The 6,093-nt window shown below is 32.2% G+C and overlaps 1 pseudogene; it reads left to right on the top strand.

Annotated features, from left to right (window-relative positions):
• Positions 1-248: 248 nt before the first annotated feature.
• On the top strand, positions 249-3,640 carry LOC114756703 (peptide methionine sulfoxide reductase B5-like; annotated as a pseudogene).
• Positions 3,641-6,093: the final 2,453 nt, after the last annotated feature.

The raw sequence follows: 6,093 nt of genomic DNA, 5'->3' as shown, positions 1-6,093 counted from the left end.
TTTATAAATAAAAAAATAATTTTTTCTCCCTCTATAATATAAATAGTACAGAGGAGTTACAAAAACGCGCACGCAAATGAAGACTCTGGATTAACGATCACAGCCACGAATCCCACAAACGAGAAGCATAACCCCAAGTGGCTCTCTCCTCACCGTGACCGATGAACACAAAACTAACAACACAATATGGGCTTCAAGTTTCTCAGAGCCTCGCCTCTTTCTTCTTCCAATGCCATAGTACTTCTTAACCCCCGAGCCAACCCATCTTCTCTGCTTTACGTCGCCCTTTTCATTCTTATCCTAATCCTCGTCCTACTTCACTGTTAAATTCTCACTCCAACGTCTTCTTGTCGAAACCCATTATTACCCCCACCATTAAGCGTGGTTTCCGTGGGGAATTGTGGCCATGGCCGCTTTGGGTCTGTCCAGAAGTCGGAGGAAGAGTGGCGTGTTGTTGTTCTCCCCCGAACAGTTCCATATTCTCAGACAAAAGGGCACTGAGTAAGATTCTTCCCTTTGGCATTGCCTGAATTATGCTAGTCTGCTGTAATACTGCTTTTGGATTTTGGTTCTTCTTTCCGTGTTGTTCAATTGAAGATTGCTGAAATTTGTGGGACAATTCGGGGAAATTTTGAGAAGGAATATATGATTAAAACTTCAAAGATTGCTTTTCACCGACTAATTTCGAAATTAAGGCATTTTAGTGGTTATTATTCTTGTTAATGCTGGGGATTATGATTCAGGAAAGACAGATAAAGAAAGATTTAGCATTTGGCTGTGTTTGGTCTTTAGAATTTTATGCTCCTTTTTGAGTTGAATATTGTAATAAGAAGATCGAGAGGTGTCCCAAACGGCAGTGATGAATAAATAATTTTACTCTAAGAAAACTTGTCGGCCTACAGAAAGGAGGATTTTGCTTTCAACTTCCAGATTGATAGCTAGATTTGCTACTGTTACTTGAATTAGTAATTGGATTAATCATGCATGACCACAATGCTACTTTTGATTTTATTTGATGAAAATTTTCCTCATGTACTATTTGATAATTTGGGTAGGGTAATGAAAATTCAGCGGAGTTTTGTTCTTTTTTCTTCTTTTGCATAGGAAAGGTAGATTTCCTAGTTCAATATCCTCTATATCTGACACCGCACTGAGTACTGATTGAGCATACGTATTCAGTACTACCTCTGGTCCTAATTATAAGAACTAGTTGATTAATTTAAGGAGATTAAGGAAGTAAGTTGAGTTAGTTATTTATCCTAAATAGGTGTTGTCTTTCCTAAAATATCTTTGCTAATCAAGTGTATTGACTAGAACTATCATTGTTAGAAGGGCTACTTTGCAAAAAAAAAATAATAAATATGAGAGACAAAGTGGATTGGAGTCTTATATTTAGGACCAAAATAAAAGTCAAATAGGGTCTTATATTAAGGATCGGAGGCAGTATTATGATCTTGTTCTTCATGAGAAATGTTCACATATATGGAAACCTCAACGCATTTGCTTAAAAGAGAAATTTATTGAGAATACCGTTAGGGGAGTTTTATTTGCATAGAATGGAATGAAGTGACAGAGCCAAGAAAGTCAAACCATTGTTTGGAAGAATTGTTTAGGAGGAGAATAAGGAGTGATGGCTTCCTGAATCATCCTAAACCCAATTTTTTTCTTCCCTAAATTGGAGGTCAAGGATGGAATAATGTAGTACAGTTACAAGAATATTTCTACACCGACAAGATGAAAATGAATATTTTCACTTCCAAAACAAAGCTCCCCTCTCCGAGTCTTTCACTTGCCATCATCACGTCTTCTCCTCTCCAACTTCTAGTTGGTTAATACTTGCTGAGAAAACTTGTGAAAGTGAATATGCATTTTGTATTTTGTTGAACCATTTTGCCGGAATCTGGATATAAACGAGTAATTAGTTTTAAATTTATTGGATCATGCATTATAAGGTGTCATCCCATCCCAACATTATCTGGGAGATTATTTGTGTGTTAAATGGCCCAAACCCACTTGAGGTGCATTAGTGGCAAAGATCCATCAATTCTGCACGGATATTCAATCAAAGACTGTAGCAAATTGGGAAATTTGATTGAGCTTTGGCGCCTTACAGGGAAGCGAGCTCTTCTTTGATCAAGTCTTGATCCTTCTATAATTACGATGGGATGATACATAAGTCGCCATTGCACTCCACTTCGTTCTAGTAGTGACCATCCCATTCTATCTCATCTTATAATCCCAAACACATTCCAAGGCTTCATGAATGTGACCTTCTGTTTCTCTAGTAATCTTTATAGTTGCCTTCTATTTTTTTTTTCCCCATTTACATCCAACGTCTTCTCTTGTCACTGTGATTTCTGAGTGCTGAGTAATTTATATAGGCATTTGTATGGAGAATAGAAAAGAAAAGAAAATTGTAATGGAAAAGTAATTGTATGTGCCGAAAATTTCTCTGGTGTCTTGGCGTAAAAACAGTAATAAATAAGACAATTACTGTTAAATGATAATGACAATGATGTAATAAACATTATACGTGTGTATTACTTTTTGTGCAATGAAAAGAGAAGATCTTTCAAATGGTTCAACCAAATGGGGCCGAATGGAGGGGAAATGAATGAGAAGATAGAAATAATTTTCTAACTTGATAATACTCAAGATGGATACTGGCCTTAAAAGTTATCAAGAAGACGGTTTTGTATTTTCCAGGTATCCGGGAACAGGAGAATATGACAAGTTCTTTGAAGAGGGAATCTACAACTGTGGAGGTTGTGGCACTCCTCTTTATAAGTCCACAACAAAATTTAATTCTGGGTGTGGCTGGCCAGCCTTCTATGAGGGTCTTCCAGGAGCCATAAACCGCACGGTGAGTTAAATTTTTTTTGGCTTGTCTTCACTGTTATATTCATGTCCTGATTGCCCTTAGTCTCTCTAGTTATTTTCAATGAAGTAATTTAATCATAGTTCAATAAGAGCACTGCTTTGGATCTAGTTTCTGTTTAACCTGGCCAGTCAGAGCAATGCTGCCCTTACAGTTGTTTAGTTATCAGAGTAAACTTTTTTCGCTCTTTGTAATTATTAAATCAAAGCATTAAAAAATTTGAGAAAGTAAATAAATATGGTGGTTTTAGATTTCACTATGCCTCAAAATTGCTGTAACAGAGTAGAGGATTGATCTAAGGCAACGTTTATAATATACAGAATGTCTATACATGTGATTTTTAAATTGGAGAAGAATTGATTTTGATGAGATTGTGACGTTGAATGTATGAAACAGCCGGACGCAGATGGAATGAGGACAGAGATAATATGTGCAGCATGTGGGGGGCATCTAGGTCATGTTTTTAAAAATGAAGGATTCCCAACGCCAACCAATGAACGCCACTGTGTGAATAGCATTTCACTGAAGTTTGTGCCTGCCAATTCTTAATATCTCTGAGCTGTTCTCTGCCATACGGATATGGATCAGTATTGCACACTCTAAATTTCATAAGATGATTATGTAATGTACTGAAATTGTAGCTCAGCTTCATTGAGTAACGATTGCATATACAGTTGTGAATGAGGTGTTCCTTAATACTACTGAGCTGTTCTTGTAGTTGAGTATGTATCTGATTCAAATAGAAATATCTTTCCCCAGGTGTCTTCTTTTTCTTTTCCTGTTTTCTTTTAAAAACTTTTAAATAATATAACTTTTAAATTTTGCGGACGTTAGGGATAATACAACTTGTAGTTTATGTGTGCTTGTATATATATTATGTGATGTGTGATGTTGGCTGTTGTAAAGGTCTTGGGAAGGTCCAATTTGTAGGGTATAAACACTCTCAAAATTCTACAGTGATCATGACACAACTGCTGTTGTGAAATTTTAATTATAATTGACTTTAGATAATGTGATTGTGTCTGTAGTTATATGAGTACTTATATGTGTTCAAGGCTTGAGGGATGAGGGATATTTCATATTCTGAGTCGGTCACATCTAAAATTTTGGGGATATTGTACATGTGTGTCTATGCAGTATCGCCAATTTTTAATATAAGGGTTATTTTGACATTTAATTTAGTTTTAAATATAAGATTTTATTTCACTTTGTATCCCATATTTATCTTTTTTTTTTTTAAAAGTAGTTTTATAATAGTTGCATTTGTTAAATATTTTATCACATAGTAATTCTAGTTAATACACATGATTAGCAAGAGTATTCTAGAGAAGCCAAAATTTATTTATTACAAGTAACTAATTTAACTAATTTTCTTAATTTACTCAAATTAGTTAACTAACTCTTGGAGTTAATACTATTTCGGTTTTTAATATAAGACTTTGTTTGACTTTTATTTTGATCCTAAACATAGAACCTAAATTTACTTTACCTTTCATATTTATTTATTTATTTATCCCAAGATAGTTCTAATAATGGTAATTCTAACTAATAAATTTGGTGAGTAAGGACATTTTAAAAAATACAACACATATTTATTACAAATAACTAACTTAATTTAATTTTTTAATTTACTCAAATTAGTGAGGTAGTATTTGTTTATCTCGAAATAAGTAAAGTGAGGGTTCCGTGTTTTTGTGTGATAAAAAACTATAGAAAAATGTTAAAACATGCATGGATCAAATACTCCCTCCGTTCCTTATTATAAGAGACATTTGATGCTTATGGCATGTTCTAATATATAAGAGACACTTACAAGTTGTCTCTACTTTTTTGTGTTGATTTACTATTTTACCCATATTTATTATCTCCAACTCACACTCTCTCTCCCTCCCACTTCTCTTTCTTTTAATAATTTAATTGTTCTCTCTCATGCTCTCTCTCCTTATTAATGAGGGTATTTTTGGAAAAAAATTATACTTTTTACACATTAATTGTTCTTAACTAATTTTAACTGTTTTTTTGATCAACGTACTTCGGTTATTTGTCTCTTATAATAAGGAACGGAGGAAGTATTAACAACAACTTGTAAATAAAATATTTGCTTCAACAAAAAAATTATTGTTGGACTAACAAAATAATAGAGAGTTATCATGTTGTTTGAAAAGCACATTTGGGACAATATTTAGGTTAAGTTTTTTATATTTATTATGTTAATTTTTCAATCACACATAATATGTGTTCTATTTTTAAAATATTAGCTTTAGTATCATTTAATTATAAATGCACACAACAAAACATATATCATATATAATCGGAGAGCTCAACATATATAAGTAACTTGATTTAAATATTTTCTGTTGAAAATAACTTCAAACCTTCTCTTTACGTTTTACATTAAAAGACCTAAAATGGGTCCCGCTTTACCAATCAAAATAAAATGATCCGCATTGATGGCATTTAATTACAACTTTTCCCTCAAAGGATCGATAAATCAGGGATCACCCCTACAAACTCAGCCTTTTCCCTCGTTGATTTAACTATTCTAATGTAATGGATATACATTTATTTAATAATTAAACAAATAAGATAAGCAGTTTAACCCCATAATAATAGCTGTTAAGTTTTTAAAACTATTTTTCTTATATTTTTTTTTAAAAATACTTATATCAAGTTTTTTATATCTATTATGTCATGTTTTCAAATCACACATAGACATGTGTCCTGATTTTCTTACATGATTTTGTAGTTTAATGATAATATTTTAAAAGTAGGACATATGACTAAGTGTAATTGGAAAACTTGACATAATGGATACATAAAACTTGGCCTAAGTATTAAAATTATTATATTTAATTTAATAAAAGGTTAATTAATTTAATTTAATATAATACATTTTTTTTAAAATTTGAAAATTCAATTATGAATTTTTTTTGGGTGTAAACTCATAATATTCTAAGTCATTTTGGATTTGAGAATAACATCTGTAAGGTTGGAAGCGTTAAGGTCAAAACTCCTCCAAAAAATGTGTTTCTCAGGATTTGAACTTGTATTTTCCTCTTTACGGGTATTATTTCAACCAACCGCTTGTTGGTCATCAATTATCAATTTTAATGCAACATGAATTACATATAAATTAAAAGTTAAAAATAATTATGAATTTTATTAATATACAGTGTAATATAATATGTATTTTTAAAATTTGGATATTTTCAATA

This window comes from Neltuma alba, unplaced genomic scaffold (genome assembly GCF_004799145.2).
Source record: "Neltuma alba isolate B1F8T4 unplaced genomic scaffold, ASM479914v2 tig00010453_pilon, whole genome shotgun sequence".
NCBI classification, from domain to species: Eukaryota; Viridiplantae; Streptophyta; class Magnoliopsida; order Fabales; family Fabaceae; genus Neltuma; species Neltuma alba.
This window is presented reverse-complemented; position numbering and strand designations above follow the sequence as displayed.